General features: G+C 47.7%; 1 protein-coding gene across 7 annotated transcripts in view; it reads right to left on the minus strand.

Moving 5' to 3' along the window:
- RNF152 (ring finger protein 152) overlaps positions 1-15,634 on the minus strand; it is a 78,689-nt gene that overhangs the window by 50,026 nt on the left and 13,029 nt on the right. Inside the window, exon 2 of one of the 7 annotated variants that reach the window (XM_023242065.2) lies at positions 1,482-1,607. The exons of the other annotated variants lie outside the window; for them this stretch is intronic. The gene's annotated coding sequence lies outside the window, so the exon portion shown is untranslated. The remainder of the gene's footprint in view (positions 1-1,481; positions 1,608-15,634) is intronic. 7 annotated transcript variants of the gene reach the window in all.

Genomic DNA, 15,634 nt, shown 5'->3' on the forward strand with positions numbered 1-15,634 from the left:
ATGAATCCCTCCCACCTACTCCAGTTTCTAGGATCAACCCCAACCTTAGTGGAGACGCCTAGGTAACTCTGGTCCCATCCTCTGGGACCCCACCCGAGTCCCCCCGGAATGCCGACTTGGCTATGACATCCTGCCCGGGCTCCTCTACCTCCACTCGCGTTCTTGATTCCTTAGGCTTCCAGGTCTGAAGCTCACTGGACCCCTGGCTGCCCCTCCCTCCCCCAAGCACCTGGATCCACCACCCTTCCTTCAACCCTGTACTCTAGGACTGGGACTGTCCCTGAGATACCGCCACCTCTGGTAATACTCCCCGATTCTGCCTCCTTCAACTTCCCATTGCAACCCATTATCCCGAGGGGCCGCCGCCGAGTCCCCGACGTTCCGTGGCCTCTCCATCGTATCTGACAGGTGGACTTCCTCCCAGGGCTCCCACGGGGCAAGTCCACCGCACTCCTTCCGGGCCTGGCTGGGCCCCAAGGACAAGACCGGCAGCTCTTCCACCAGCCCTCTGCATTTCAGACCACGTTCTTCTTTAAATGTCTCCATTTTAGCCTATTTACTGGTGGACGCAGAGCGACTGAAAGGCTGTCCTCGTCACCAGCCCCTCACTATTTACTTGAGGTCTGCCAGCAGCTCGCATACAGCAACCTATTAATTGCCCTGCAGACATCATGATGCAGCAAATTTCACTATTTTCACACAGAGATGAGAAACCTAGGATCCCATTCTAACAAGAGCCGTGCCTAAGTTCAGTTGGCGAGATGGGGGCAAAATGAAAGCTAACGCAGAGTCTCCCGGCTTCGTCTTACAGTATGAACTCTCTCTGGGGGGAACCAGGTGTCTTACACACCGAGTTATGTCGATTACCCAGTGCAGGAGGGCAGAGGATGTCCTTTCTGGCTCATGTGTGCCAGCCCCCTGTTATGGACATGCGCTGGGGCTCCCTGGCGAGCCCGTCACCTGCCTGCTGGACTCTGAGGCCACCGCATACTTGTTCCACTGCGCAGAAGGGGACAGAGCACGCATTTGCTAAAATTCCCAACTCAGTACTTCTGATAAAACCAACTGTCTCCAATAAAATTGGAAGGACTTTGGTACTTCCCACCGGTACCATCGAAGCTTCTTGGTTTCAGGCTTAGTTGACTTAAGTGAAATCGGCAACAGAGCATGAGAGGGCTGTTTGGTACGAATTCAAACTCTTGAGTTTCTTCCGAAGTGCAGCAGAGGCCTCACCGACCATGTTCTCAGAGGCCCTGCAACACAGTCACTAGAGACATAATGTCACAGCTACCGGTTCTGGAAAGAGCTGGGGGAGCTGCCTTCCTGTCCAGGGTGGCACGTGCTACCCTCTGGAAAGGGACTTGAAGCTGTGGTGTGCATGAGTAGCAATCCACGTGTGTGTATGTGTGTATGTGTGTGCATGTAGGGGGTGTTGAAGGGAGTCTCAAAAGAAGGTATGTTCGAGCCCTAGCCCCTCGTACCTCAGAATGTGGCCTTGCTGGGAATTAGGGCCTGCTGCACATGTCATTCGGTAAGATGAGGTCATGTTGATGAGAGGGCCTTGAATCCAACACCACTGGTGTGCTCGGCAAGAGGAGAAGAGACACCTGAGGAAAGAGGGTCCTGGGATGACACAGGCATGAGATGAGATGCATCTGAGCCAAGGGTTGCCAGCAACATCAGGAGCTGGAAAAGGCAAGGAGCCGTCCTCCCCTATAGGTTGCAGGGGAGCGTCGCCCGGCTCTCACCTTGAATTCAGACTCCCAGCCTCCAGAGCTGTCAGACAAAAAATTACTGTTGTTTTAAGCCACTCAGTTCCTTGTACTTTGTCACGGCAGTCCTGGGAAATTAATATGAGGTGGAAATGAACAACCGAGGAATCACAAAAACCTCTCGATTTGGAAGCAGCACCAAATAGGAAAGAGGAAATACAGGTTTGTGCTCAGGGGCATCCTTCGCACCAGGGCCACCCACCTGATAGAACTGGAGGAAGAAAGACAAGGTCCTGAGTCCCTCAGAGGAACCTGGCTTCCCCTAAGAAGGGAGACGAAGTAGGGGAAGGCCCTAAGTAGGGGAGGGAATGGAGGAGGAAGTCCTGCCTCCTCCAGCCTGAGCCTCGTGGCACCTCTCTGCCTCACATCCTTAAGAAGGTACTAGACAAGTGTTTTCATATGTATGATCTCATTTAACCATTATGCCCATTTGCGTAATAGAGAGGAGGGCAGGTATTATCATCCCCTTTTACAGACAAGGAAACTGAGGCTCAGACCAGACCATAGGCTGCCACAGATGACCATTCCAAAAATAACTTCAGCTGACACAGCAAAAGGCTTTCAAAAGGGGTAAGATGGGGGTGAATCTTGTTTGGGGAGGTGGGGGGAAGACAAGTTAAACAAAAGTTTAGACACCTTCCATGTCCAAATCAAATTTGCTGGCCTTGACACGTAGCCCCTTTACCCTTTTTTGAACATAACAACGTTCGCATAATGGTAGACACAATCTGCCAATTCTCTGGCCAGCTCTTTACATTGAAGTCTTTGAAGGGAAGAAACTGACCATGTTTTCCAGGCTTGAAATGTAAGGAGTCTGGCTTTTGTGTGCTATCTCACCGTGTGCTCTAAAATCTTCAAGCGCTGCCGTGTAACCACCCAGCCCCTGCCCAGCCGTCACCTGCACGAGGACGTGCCTTCCCGAAGCTGGTCTTGAGTGTTTGAGAGGCCGGAGCTCCCACAGCCTGTGTCCAACGACCTCGATGACTGCGCGAGCCCTATCCCAAAGCAGCACTTGGTAAGGCAGAAGAAGGCAGTGACGCAGAGAGACGGCAGGTGTCCCACGAAAGGACAGGATTGAAAGGGTTAAGCAGGAAAGCACTGGAGATAAGGACCTTGGTTGGGTGGGGAGCTCTGACTCTAATCAGCTTCCTTTTCCAAATATTTAAATCTCTCCCCTCTGGAAAACACCCAGTCACTGGCCATGGGGAAAACCTGATTTCTTCTTTCATGCCCCAGACCTGCACCAAGATGTCAGGCACACGTACCCCTAGTACCAGCCTCTCTGGGAAAACACGTCCGTGAGATACCATTCCACATGCTGTCGGCTTGAAAATATTAAACACCACTGAACAAAATTTAAGGTTTCTTTTTCAGATTTAAATGTCTACTTATTTCAAAATGAATTAGTGGCTCTCTGGGTTTCATAATGTTTAATTCATTAATGATAACTACAGCTCGAGAATTTGAAAGGAAATCGCTTCCAGGATAAAATTAAATGCGAAACTCTAAGCAGTGATTCATGGCTGTTCCTATCTAAATTACTAATCCATGTGACAAACCTGGTTGGCAGCACAAAAAAAGCAATACTATTTCCCCCCGTTGCCTTTATATACTTTGCTGAATTGTTTTGCAAACTGCCTAAACCCAAGTCCTCAATAATCGCCTGCTAGCAGCCTCCATTCCGTTGTGGAATTTAGTACTTAGAGTCTCTATTGCCTCAGAGAGGTTCATAATGGACTAATACTTTTGTGCCTCGGAAAAGAGTTTTCTCGACATTAGAGTTTAGACATATAATCCGATGGATTTCCAAGGAAACTCATTTTAAATTAAAGGCAAATATCCCCATGATATCTGTCCACATCTCCCCAAAGGAACCCGCATGCAACTCTAAAAATGGCAATTTTCTTTTAGTTTGCAAGGAAGCCTAGCCAGCTAAGATCCAATTACATATCTCCCCGTTAGAACAATCGGGCACTGGAGTAAGCACACTGTCCAAAAGACAAGATAATATAATGCTTCTGAAGTTTCATCAAGCCCAGGTTACTCTGCCTCCTGAAATTTCTCTCAGGTCTGTTCCCGCAACCACTGCCTGGGTTCACAACCCAGCCTAGAGAGGAGAAAGCAGTCAAAGATATTCCTGACCACACACACCGCCTCCAAAGGAACTCAGGGTTCCCACAGGGCACATATCTGGGATTTGATTCCAGATGGCCACAAAAATCCCTGCAAACCAGGTCCCCCCAGCCCCCCGCTCTGCCGCACTCCAACCGTCCTGTGCGCTGCCCCTAAGTGGCAAGTCAGATCCCCACCAGCCCTCAGGGGTGCCACTCCATGCCCGGGATTTACATATGGTGACTCCTCTATCCTTGAGACGACTTGGGGAAGGTGTCCTCATCGTCCCCGTGTTGCAGAGCAAGAGATGGTGACAAGGATGTTCCAAACACCTGCCCAAGTCACAGCGCAAGTAACCGGCAGAGCTGGGATTCACACCCACACTTTCTGCCTAATTTCCCACACTTTGAACCGTCTGATCAGGCCACTGCTTTGAATCCCCACTCACTGCTGACGACCAAGGGGGAGGGCCCACATAGCCGCCAGGCTTCATGGGTCCTTTGGTGATTTAGTTACATTTCCAGCCTCATCTGACCAACTCTTCTCCATCCACCTCCCTCCATCCACATGCTCTCCCTCTACCTCTCCTCCTACGACAGCCTCCACGTCCCCGCTGGGGGTGGGGGGGGTCTCTTCTCCCCACCTTTATGCACCTGGAGTGCCATGTTCTTTCCTTTAGTTGACAATTCATGACTTCCTACTAACATGAGGGACGCCCTTCGAGCGTGTGTGTGACCTTCTCCAGCCCCAGCTCCGGCTTTCCCACGACCAGCTCCTGTGTTCCCACAGCTCAGCGAGGCCATGGGGAGATGGTCTGTAACCTCTGGAACTCACGAATGTCTTACGGCAAATCATCAGGGACATTTAAAAAAAAAAAAGCAAAACCCAAAAACAAACAACAGGGGCTCAGGAGCTTGTCCCCAAATGACTCCTCCGTTCAGTCGCTTAAAAGTGAAGACGAGGGGGTGGCAGACTTATGTGAACTTTTGAAACGCTCTGTCAGGGAATACTTTATCAATTAAGCATTCAAACACCGCGACCACACGAAGGAGAGATCACCTATCTATCTGCTCACCAGCCTGTGGCTTCATGCAACAAGCCTGCTTGGGATTTAAAATCAGCAAGAGATAATCTTCAGAATGGGAACTCAAGAGTCACCCAGGCTTCACAAAAGCAAGGACTTGACAGCTGGATCCACAACTCAGACTGCTTTTTATTGTTGTTTCCTAGCAGCGGGAGGGGGAGCAAAGAGACAGGTGAAGAAGTTCCTTTTTCATTTTTAAGGAAGGAGGGCACCCACTCCCCGAAGCTCTTCTGTGGCCCCTGCCGCAGGGTGAAGGGATGTAAACCAGGCTGGTCGGCCCACGGTACCAGGCTTACCAGGCGGGCATCCACTCCCGACTAGGAAATCGGCACCAGATAAACCCCGATACCAGCAGCAACGCAGCGTGAGAAGCAAACGTAACAACCCTAACTCACGGTAATAATTTAAAATATAAAATAATGCTCCTAAATCCCATAAAACGGGTACGAATGCACAATGCACGAAATTCTCTGAGGAACCCCACGGTACTGGGAAAACACTTAAAACGCACATAAAAACACAACTCCGCCACTATGGAGAATTAACCTAAAACTACTGTGCTAGCTGAAACAGGCTCTATATTAAATCAGTTTTGCTCACCTTCTTAGAACTCAATGAGCCCCATGGGGTGGGGCACGGGGATGTGATTTGGATGCCCCAGCCTCCTTCACGAAACCTCCCAAGGAGACTCACAGTAATGGACGGAGCTGGGTTTTTCCAACCTCTCCCCATTTTCCTTGTATCCAGCACCTCCCTTCAGAACCTGCTGACCAGGGAGGTCAGCTTCAAGGGTCACTGTAGGCTTATAACACTATGTTCAGAGGTGTTTCTCCCAGGGACAAGCATTTTTTTTTTTTTAACTTAAATCCAAGTTAGTTAACACACAGCATAATAATGGTTTCAGGAGTAGAACCCAGTGACTCATCTCTCACATATGACACCCAGTGCTCATTCCAACAAGTGCCCTCCTTAATGCCCATCACCCATTTAGCTTAGCCCATCCCCCCACCCGCCTCCCCTCCAGCACCCCTCAGTTTGTTCTCTGGATTTCAGAGTCTCTTATTTTGCCTCCCTCTCCGTTTTTATCTTATTTTTCCTTCCCCTTCCCCTATGTTCATCTGTTGTGTTTCTCAAATTCCGCATGTGAGTGAAATCAGAGGATATCTTTCTTAAATAGTTTCCAACGTTTCCCTTTTCCTCCCAGCTTATTCAAGGTCTCCAGAGCAGCCACACCTGCCCAGGGTCAGCTCAGAGAATGCAGGATGGCGGGAGGTTGCAGCCTGATCACTGTTAGCTGACCCTGCAGGGCACTTGCTGCCCGGAGCCTCCACAGAAGCCATTTCGGATCGCAAGGATAAGTGCAGGTTTTAGAAGTAACGTCAAAGTTGTCCACTAAATGGACAAAAAGCGCAAATCGGTAGCATGCCCTGTGCTTACACGGAGGAAAGAGGCAGAGCAGGAAAGTGTAGAGGGGAGTCAGGAGCAGGCATTACAAAAGCAGCTGCCTGAGAAGGTCAATGGCATACAGGAGGCTTCACACAAGACTTTAAGCAGGTAAAGCGTTGCCTATACTTGAGGTTCTTAGAGTTCCCATGTTAGTGAGTAAACAGAAGAACTAAAAGTATTCATTGTTTATGAAAATACAGGTCTTGGGACACCTGGGTGGCTGAGTCAGTTAACTGTCCAACTTCAGCTCTGGTCATGATCTCGCGGTCCAGGAGTTCCAGCCCCGCGTCGGGCTCTGCACTGACAGCGGGGAGCCTGCCTCAGATTCTGTGTCTCCCTCTATCTCCGCCCTTCCCTCGCTTGTGCTTGGTTTCTCTCTCTCTCAAACATAGACACTTTTTTGAAAATTTAAATATAGGTCTTTCATAAGATTTGAAATTCTTCGAAAGCATTTTTAGAATCTTCTAACACCTTGCAGGTAAGCTTGTTTGTTCCGTGAACATCTTAAGCCCGCCATTTCTTTGTAAGGATGATGCGCTAAAGGAAACCCCTGTCTTCACTATTTCAATTACCACGAAATCCTAGTGTGTAAAATCCACAGACATGGGAAATTTCTAGCCTCAAATTTCAACTGCTAACTATACACACAACAATGATATAAAGACGAAATAAGAAAGCTTATAAGCATGTGTCTTGAACAGGCCACCATCACAACAGTGACAGTGTAATCAGGACTCACTATAAGCATCTACATTTTCTTTTTTTATTATTATTATTTTTTAACATTTATTCACCTTTGAGAGACAGAGAGAGAGCATGAGTGGGGAGGCCGGGGGGAGGAGGGAGGGCAGAGAGAGAGTAAGACCTAGAATCCAAAGCGGGCTCCAGGCTCCGAGCTGTTAGCACAGAGCCTGACATGGGGCTTGAACCCACGAACAGTGGCATCATGACCTGAGCCGAAGTCGGACGCTTACCCAACTGAGTCACCCAGGTGCCCCAAGCATCTGTATTTTCTGATAGAGGCTTATACACACTAGCTGAATTTAATCCATGGGGAAAAAAAGATGGGCAAGTCTATCAACCCAAGTTGGGCCTCACCATGTATCTTGTCATATGGTCTCTCTCCACTGCTCCTAAACCTTGCTCTCGCTTGGAAAGAAATAATTTGGAAGTAAGGAAATACTGTTTTACTGGACCCACATTTGACACTAATCTCCTGCTTTCAGGATTATAAAGAGGCTAGAGTGGGGGGTGGAGTTGAGAGCACACAGGAACCCTGCGGTGGCCAAATGTCATTTGGGCCCTGACGCTGGCCTACACACTCCAAAGAGAAACAGCCTTTACTGGTCAGAGTCTGAGGATGGGATTTATTGTCGCAAATACACTCAAGGACGGATTTTAAAAAACACTTCATGTCATGTGTTCTGTCTCCTTGTCTCCCACACAGCTCTTTTCAACCAAGTGGCCTCACCTGCTCTGGTTTTGTTCTACCCAACAGAGAAAGTGCAGTGTTCCTTCCATGTTTCTGGGTCTGTCCCCTCGTCCGTAGGCTCTGCGCCACTGGCTTGCTCCCCCGTTTCAGGAGAGACTTCACGGCCCCACCGTCCGCACTGCTCCCGAGTCCAGGCTGGGGCCTGTGTCTCAGCCAATGACGACCCATCCCCACTCCCTTTAGGTTTTACTCCAGGACGTCACTCTTCTTTCTCTCCCCCCCCCCCCTTTTTTATAAGGATGTGGAAAGGAGAGGAGTTCTTGTAAGGTTAACCAAGCAAGAAAAAGGACCAAAGTCTTATTTTCCTGCCGGCATGTTTGGAGACCTGACCTCTTCAGATCCAAGAAAAAGAAAAGTGAAGGCAAAGCAAGGGGCCAGCTTCATCCAAGGCCAATCGGTCCAGGTACAACGGAGTGTCTCAAGGTCTCCCCGTGTCTGCCCATTCGGTCCTGGTGTTGGTGCTCTCTCTCCTCCCACTACCCCACCCCCATCATACCTGCCCACTCCCTCTCTGCACCTGCGTCCCCGTGGGGCTGGCAAATGCTCGATCCAAGTGATTAGGTGACTGTGTCATCCTTCACGAGGGCGCTCACATTTTAGCAAAGGATCCATGGACACAAAACCCAAAAGGAAAAGAAAAAGGAACTAATTTATAACGAACTGTCTTCATACCAGCTTCAGCCCTCAGACATACCATTTACTTTCTCTGGGCCTGCCTCTGACTCCTACCTCAGACTGCTGTTCTGAGAAGTAAGTAAGTGAACATATACATAATACTTAAAACAGCACCTGGCACCTTGCAAGGGCTCCATGCACATCACTTATCATCATTAACCATGACCTTCACCATGACCTTCTGAAGTAAGTACTAACCGGTCTCATCTTAAATGAGGACACAGAAGGACTTGCTCAGGATCACAAGGCTGATGAATTAGCAGGGCAGGGATACAGCCCTCAGTCTACCAAGAGACCACAATCCCCCTGCTCTTTTCACCACACCACAAGGAATGAATCTCTAATGGTAAAACCAAAGACACCCTGCAGGCCCATGGGGTAAGATCCCACTGAAAGGGTCCTATGGTTTGCTGATAGTGTACTATCAGAAGAAAAGGCTGGGCAGCTGGGGTAGACACAGAATGATTCCTGGAGCGTGACCAGGGTTGAACAGCGTGGCACATTCCGTCAGGGCTAACTCAAGGCCCAGCTCTGAAGGGCAGACCTTGGGCTACCCACTTACCTCATTTGGGCTCAGCTTTTCCTGACTATAAAGTGGAACAATTTACTTGGGACGCTGTAAGTTCCTGACTTCTGGAGGTGTTCTCAGCGGAAGATAAAACCTCTAACGGGGAAACTCCGTAAAGGGATCCTGCAGCAGGGAAGACAGCAAACCTGGGGATATAAGTTACTTCTAATGTTAGAAACGGGAGGCTTCATAAAACAATAGTCTAGAGATTAACAATGCTTAATAAAAAAAAAAAAAGAAAAAAACCCGCCAGAGCCAAAAATATTACTAATGACCTTGATAATATCTGGTTAAAAGTTCCACATTAACTCTGAGCAGTGTAATTTTTAGTCTCCAAAATATTCCTGAAAACTCACCTATTTCCATTATATTATTACAAATCCACAATTAGGCCCCTTTCCTTTCTGGCTTGCTCTACATTTGAAAAGCATTCACTATTCTACTGATGCGGACTTCCCTCAAAATAACCTCATTATTCTATATTTCCACAATTATGTCATGGATATAATTACTACCATCATGATTTCAGCAGCTATTTGTTGCACTATAATTTCCAGATGAATTTCTGGTGTGGAAATAAAATAGCCACAATAAGATAATTAATTACAACTCTATTATGACTACAGCACAGAGTGACCGAAATTGAAACCCTGAAAGTTTTCGTATTTCATCCTTAATATCGCGTTCATCTTTGTAGCCAGCAAATCATTACTCTAAAGACGCTTATTGTGAGTATATTTTCTTTGTAATAGCCGCTGTTTCTTTTTATTGGTACTTTTCCATAACTACTAAGGCGAAGTCTGGAAAGACCACCGTATCGTGACGCTCTCAGTTACCAGTGCTGTCACCCATCACACTCAGGGTTTGCAAGCTGCTTTTGCCACTCGGCAGCGTAATCTTGACCAAGCTACCAAACCTCCCCGTGTCTCAGTTTGCTCATCCAAAAAATGAGGCTAAACACGGAACCTGCTCCTAAATTATCATGATAATTAGCTTGGATAACTCACACAGAGCTTTGCAAAATGCTCTGGACATAGTTACCGCCAAGCAAAGTTAGCAGTTACTTCTTTAACTTATAACGTCAATTCAAAGATATTCACTGTTTAAAATTTCACTCCAGGGGCACCTGGCTGGCTCAGTGGGTGGAGCGTGAGACTTGGATCTTGAGGGCGAGAGTTCGAGCCCCACGTTGGGCATAGAGCCTACTTAAAAAAAATAAAATAGGGGCAGTTGGGTGGCTCAGTCCATTAAGCGTCAGACTTCAGCGGGGGTCATGATCTCACAGTTGCTGAGTTTGAGCCCTACGTTGGGCTCTCAGCTCCGAGCCCACTTCAGGTCTTCTGTCTCCCTTTCTCTCTGTCCCTCCCCCCACTCGTGGTGCATGCTCTCTCTCTCTCTCTCTCAAAAATAAACAAACATTTAAAAAACCAAAATAAAATTTTATCAAAATGTTGCCATCTCCGTATGTCATCTCCAAATGCCACTGCCATTTGCTTCTTTTTCGGCCAATGTACTAAACTGATTATTCAACCACCACTTATGCACATCAGTCTACCTGACACAGTCTATAAAGTTCCTTCCTTCTCCATAACCCAAAGAAAGCAGACTCATTTTCTGAGACCACGGAACCAACTAGAGCAGAGCGCAGGGCAGCAGATTCGAACTAATCGGCACTGAATACCAGAGTTTTTGAGACTGATGGGGCAGAGATCATACTAGTAAACAAACTCCACAAAAGGAAAAGGAGGCGCCTCTAGGTGGCTCAGTCGGCTAAGCGGCCAACTTCAGCTCGGGTCATGATCTCGCAGTTCGTGAGTTCGAGCCCCACTCGGGCTCTTTGCTGACAGCTCGGAGCCTGGAGCCTGCTTCGGATTCTTTGTCTCCCTCTCTCTCTGCCCCTCCTCGCTCGTGCTCTGTCTCTCTGTTTCTCTCTCAAAAATAAACAATAAAAAACAAAAGAGGGGTACCTGGGTGGCTCAGTCGGTTAGGTGTCTGACAAAAAAAAAAAAAAAAAAAAAAAAAGGAAAAGGAAAGCCTCTCCTGTCCCCAAAAGATTTTCCTCATCTATCTAAACACGAAGCTTTACTCTGTATATTTGTGAGCCCTCCACACACTATGCTAAATGAATTTCATCTCATTAATTTAATTTTAGAAATAGAAAAACTAATTTCAGGCCTCTACTACTGTCCTACCCATTTAGGCTCCAAGTATATTTTGGTTCCTGAAAATCTACCCTCAACTTCTTCCATGAAACCGAAGGCCACACTACAGGGCCATTCGCCCCCGTATGATCCCCTTGCTGTTAGTTTCACAGCGCGTTAACTGACCAGAGAGAGAAGAATCAATCAAGACAGTCAATATATCTTCTGAGTAGAATACAAGCTGAGCCAGGGGTGGTAACCGACATATCATACTTCCAATTGCCAATACGAGACTCAACTACCAAGATACAGGACCCCAAAGAGAAAAGAAAACTTCCCAATGATCCAGTCCTTAAGCAACTAGTAGCATTAAGATACCATATCCAGGGGCGCCTGGGTGGCGAAGTCGGTTAAGCGTCCGACTTCAGCCAGGTCACGATCTCACGGTCCGTGAGTTCGAGCCCCGCGTCAGGCTCTGGGCTGATGGCTCGGAGCCTGGAGCCTGTTTCCAATGATGTGTCTCCCTCTCTCTCTGCCCCTCCCCCGTTCATGCTCTGTTTCTCTCTGTCCCAAAAATAAATTAAAAACGTTGAAAAAAAAATTAAAAAAAAAAAAAAAGATACCATATCCAAAATAGTGGGGGAGATGTAAGAAAGCGTTAGATCACTGCAGTCTCTAAGGAGATGAAGACCCAGTGAGAGACAGAAGGTTAACAGTTTATATGACAACAGCTTGTGACAACATGGTGGGAAAAAATAAGCCAGGTCCCTGAGATGCAGAGATGCGCGAGGTAGGCACAGCCCTCCCAGAACCCACATCTATCGTCAGTCAGCAGCTGGCCGCCCCCGGGACCTATGCTAGGTCTGCAAGAGGTAGGGAAGCAGCGACGGTCATTTTCGGTAGCGATCATCAGGGATTCAGAAATGGGATTTGAACAGGGTATCAAAGGAAGAGTCAGGATTTGAACAGAAGGACGGAGGAAAAAAGAAAAGGCAAGCATCCTCAAGGAGGCAACGAGAGGAAGACAGCCTGCACTTGCCCAGGGGCAGGTGAGTTGGCCGGTTCAGACGAGCCGAGCATCGTCCATCCGCATTCCCAGTATTCCAGGCAGGGCCCCATGTGGACCACTCTTCATGCGCTATTTACATGCATGGAAAATAGCTCAAATATCTTAAGTCTAGGAGAAATCACAATCAATTCGGGAATACGTGTAAGTTAAGCTACACTATGACATGAAGTCACTCTTAGTTCTCAATACATGCAAGTATCCTCTGCTCCAGAAAACAAATGTGTTTTCTTTGTTCCCACCTCCCTTTCGACCTACGATCCTTCACAGCCAGCTCACAGAGGCTCTCTCTCCCACTTGGCAACACGGTTCGACCTCAGACTCACAACGGCCATCTGGATGTGGATTATTCTCAAAGGTACAGCTCTGACCTCCCTTCCAAATGCCATTTCCAAAGAGAACTCTTGATCTGCTCCAAATCTGGTCTTTTCCATGTAATTTTACAGTTGCTACTGTTATCCACCCAGTACCCCAGACTTGAAAACTCATTCACCTCCCACCTCTCATTGAACCGGTCTCCAAAATTCCACTAAATTTGTCTCTGACGTGTCTCTCACATTCATGCATCCTTTCTGTTCCTGTGGCCCTCTTCCTGGGGTGCAGGTGTTCACTATGTCTTTTCTGGACCCCAGCTGGTCTCCCCAGCTTTGTCTTTTCCAATCCACACTGACCGCTGCCAGATGAAGCTTCCAAAAGCACAGCTTCAAACCCGCATGATCCCCAGCCCCCAAACCATCAATGACTTCCAACCAAACGAGTCCCAAAGTCCCCCCTCCCCCCACCTTCCCACCAGCTATTCCAATCCTTTCCGACCAATCCGGCTCACATCCTCCACGCCGTAGTCATAAAGCATTATCTGGTGTCCGGAAGACAACATCCACGCTCCCCTGTCACCTTGCTGCTGCTGGAATGTCATTCTACCACCCGCACGCCTGGATTACTACCTGCACTTCAAGAGCATCACCTTGCATGAAGCTACGTTAAATCCTTTAGCCGGAGTAATCTCTCCCCTCCGAGTCCCAGTATCACTTCATCCAGTACCACCTGGCACGTGAGTCCCTTGTGTACATGTGTTCTTACCCCGACAGAGGTGACCTCCAAAAGGAGCATCTCTGTGTGAAAATAATCAAGCCAACGCACTACGTTAGTACCCTTCTTACAAGGAAGCGTTGTGCCAAGAGTTATAGAAGACCCAAGAGTATCGGTTGACAGCTCAATTGGGAAATTATGCTCAAACAATGCAAAAATAAAGCAGTCCTATCACTAACTCTTCGTAAGCATCATATGCAGATGTTTGCTGGATTCATGAAAATACGGAACATCTCAGAGAAAGGGAGTCTCCTGAACAGAATGAAGAATCTGAGGCAGCACACCGCAGTGGCCGACGGCCCAAACTCTGGAGCCATTTGTGGCTGAGTTCTAATCCGCGCTCCGGCATTTACTCACTTTGTGACCTTGGGCAAGTCACGGAGGCTCAGTTTCTCGTCAACAAATTAAAATGGAGATATTAAAAGTACCTTCCCCTTCAGACTGCGGCGAGAATTATGCACACACCTCATACAAAACACTCAGAGCCTAGCATATAATCAGTGCCATCCATGTAAGTTAGTCTTATTACTGGAAGGCGTTCTCTATGGGGGAAAAACACAAGAATCTGCTATTTGGTAGTTAAGACGCCTAAGAGGATCTCTTACTCGAAAGGGGGCCTCTCCCATCTTAAAATCGTCAATCCGCATTTACCCTACTTCCCGACAGGAATTCTCTGACCGACTGACAGGTAGGGTGAAATTCAGCAGGGGTGGCTCTTTGTACCGCAGAGGGGATGCTGTGCAAACAGAGCAGGCACCTCGACCACTGAACCAAACACAAAGCCCTCAGCCACCGCAGGGCTCACCCACAAACAGCCATTGTCTCCCCCAAACAACCCCGCTGTTGTCCTCCAGACGGATGCCAAACGAAACCGTTTGACTCACGCATTTTGGTCAGTGGCTCTGTGTAGACACAACCACAGATACAATTAATTGCTGCAAAAGAAATCGAGAACTATGCACTGAATTCTGTCTGATAAGCAAGCTTTTGGGCACCAATCTACGGCATTCGGCTGGACTAAGCGTATATGAGTCCATTTCAAAGCCCATCGCGTCATACAGAGACTTATTAGTTCATGGTGTGGGGAACAGCTGTGGCTGTAGGATATCAACATCTGTCATTTTTCTCCCCAAAAATGTTACAATGCGTTAGACATAAATTGCCACAAATATCTCAACTGGAGCTTGCATTCCAGACACACATATACAGTGAAGTGAAACCCGCTAGGACATTTGATGTTTTATTACTTTTTACTAAAGTTATTTATAGCTCAACATTCACAGGTCAGAATTACCAGAGTGGTGGAAATAACAAAGTCACATTTATCATTATCTCATTTTCTGACAAAATACAGAAATTAAAAGACTTAAGAGCACTAAGACTGACGCTATACAAGAACAAACAAAAATATCTGTCCCTTTTTCCATGGCTGGAACGTCTGTTTTTACTTACTACCTGGAATATGGGCGTGGGCGCTCCAACAAGGTTTCTTCATCCAAATGTCAGGGAAGGTCAGGCAGGGTGGACTGCCTGCCTGAATAAAGCACCCCCCAATCTCACTGGCCTAATGCAATAAATGGTTTCATCGCTTCTTCACACTGCATTCCAGTGCAGCTTGGTAAGGGAGGTTCTACTCTACTCAGTCATTCAGGACCCAGGCTTCTTCGATCTCGTGGCTCCATCATACCCTGGGGCCTCACGGTTCCCCCCAACTCTCCCTGCAGCTGGCCTGATGACCAGAAAGATCGCAAATGTCTGGAAACATCTTTGATTGTTACAACGAGGCATTGGCATCTAGTGGGTAGGGCCCAGGGATGCTACTAAACACCCCACAGTGCACAGGTCAGTTTCCCCACAACAAATAATTATCCAGTCCCAAATATCAATACTGTCGAGATTCTGCTAAGCCTCTAACCAGTCACCAAAATCAAATGACATGTCAATGCTCAGGTCTACCACCATTTTTCATGGAGATACACTCTAATCCATCCCAACAAATCCACATATCAAGTTTGTTCATTCACTTGTTCATCCTTTCATCCATTCATCCAAATGCCTGAACGAGACAAGGTCCCTGCAGTCAGAGAATTCTCAGTGGAGCAGGGAGGTAACCACATACAAAATTATCACACACAGAGGTAAGTGGGATTACAAAGAACAAATGGGAGGGGTGGGCGCCTGGGTGGCTC

This window comes from Felis catus, chromosome D3 (assembly GCF_018350175.1).
Source record: "Felis catus isolate Fca126 chromosome D3, F.catus_Fca126_mat1.0, whole genome shotgun sequence".
Lineage (NCBI taxonomy): Eukaryota > Metazoa > Chordata > Mammalia > Carnivora > Felidae > Felis > Felis catus.